The sequence below is a fragment of the Phyllobates terribilis genome, unplaced genomic scaffold, assembly GCF_046119375.1.
Source record: "Phyllobates terribilis strain yellow unplaced genomic scaffold, ASM4611937v1 Scaffold_2__4_contigs__length_985480577, whole genome shotgun sequence".
In the NCBI taxonomy this organism is placed as follows: Eukaryota; Metazoa; Chordata; class Amphibia; order Anura; family Dendrobatidae; genus Phyllobates; species Phyllobates terribilis.
Genome location: NW_027362762.1, coordinates 848,210,894 through 848,212,720, shown reverse-complemented (window position 1 = coordinate 848,212,720; position 1,827 = coordinate 848,210,894).

Sequence of the window (1,827 nt, the reverse complement as noted above, 5' to 3'; positions counted from 1 at the left end):
CTCTCGATAGAGAAAAGCATATGACATGTTTAAAGAAGACCTTTCACCAACTTTTTATGTTGAACTTGCTGCAGAGAGGAATAAAAAAAAAACAAAAAAACTTTAATATTGCATCTCCTTTGCATCTGTGGGTTTTCTCAGGACTGGGATCCGCACCGATCAGTAGTTCAAGGAATTTTTATTCCCAATGGGGAACTTGTATCCATTTTATAAAATGCAGCAGGAGGTCAGGTGCCCGATTCCAACTTCATTCCTTCTTTTTAGGTCTTTTGGCTAGAGCCGAGATCAGCGCTCAGCAGCCACCCCATGGAGAATAAATGGAGCAGCGGTCGATCATGTGCAATACTGCTCCTTGATAATGGGGGATAAAAGTTCCCCATTTTGTCGATCAGTGTTGGTCCCAGCGGTCAGACACCTACTAATCAAGAACATCACATATCCTATGGATAGATGATAACTTGTTTTCACTCGACCATCCCTTTTAAGTATTGCATGCCTTTTACCTGTAATTATCGCAATGGTTAATACGCTGGTGAAGTAAGATAAAGAGTCTGCTCAGGGAATAATAACTTGACCTGTGTTTTGGTTTAAAAAAAATATATATATATTGTACATGTAAATATTTCTGAACTTTACATTAAATGGATTTTAAGGGGTATTTTTTTTTTTTTCAATTGCATGTGAAAAACACTACATTGATTATGTATTACTAGCAATAGCCGTCACCAAGCAAATGAAGCAATTGTTCTAAACCAAGGGTGTACCACCCATTGCAGGAGACCACATCGATGTTATGGGACGTGTAAACAGGGGGAGCCTGGTGCCTCAGTATTTAGAGGATCAGTGCTCACTGCTTACATCAGAGCAGCACGCCGGTGGAACGGGGGCAAGGTGAGTAGTGTTTATTGTGTTTTTGTCAGTACATGTGGGGACCCTCATACTGAGGGGAGGGGGGGCGGGTTGTGGGGCCATCATACTGAGGGGCAATCATACTGTGCAGGCCACTGTTGGGACTATGATACTGTGTGGGGTGAGGGGCCAACATATTATGTGAGGGCAATGATACTGTGTGGTCACACTGAGCGATGGCTGTGGGGGCATCATACTGAGGAGCCATCATACTGTGTAGGGAACCATGATACAGTGTGGGGGTATCGTGCTGAGTGAGGGCCATCATATTAATAGGTGTGGGGATATTATATTCTGTGTGGGTGTGGGCATTTTTGATAGAATCAAACTATAATGGCCTTGAAAGGGATTTCGAGGGTGAGAACAGTAAGGGGCTTAAATGGGGGCATAATTACTTTGTACATGCCGCAATACAATACACTACAAGTTGAGAGATATGATCTCGCCTACTCCCCCAATTTTTTTTTTTTTGTTTATGGAGGGGGTCCAATTAAAACTTTTGCTATGAATTATATGTGTATATATAATTTACTTTCTGCTGACATGTTATTTTGGGTCAGAGGATCCTCTACCCGTCCACATCCTATTGATTTTGAATTATATGAATCTAGTTTTACTCGTCTGGATGGCAATATGCACTGTGGAACTTGTAAAAGATAGGCAGATATTATATGTAAAGTGTATTCAAAAATATGCAAACCTTCAAATAACACTGAAGGTTTACCAGACAGAACAATCCTTGTTAAAAGGTCAGACACTGGCTTATAGGGCGGTAACCTCTGATAAGTGGCTTTCATGTGCCAGCTTTCTTTTTCTTAGATGAAAAGTAATTTGCGTATGTTTTTCCAGGGAAGCTTTCCTGGCCTCTTGCTACCAGCTTGGTTGTCTTCACGAGGAAAAAATGCCTGTGCTCCTCTG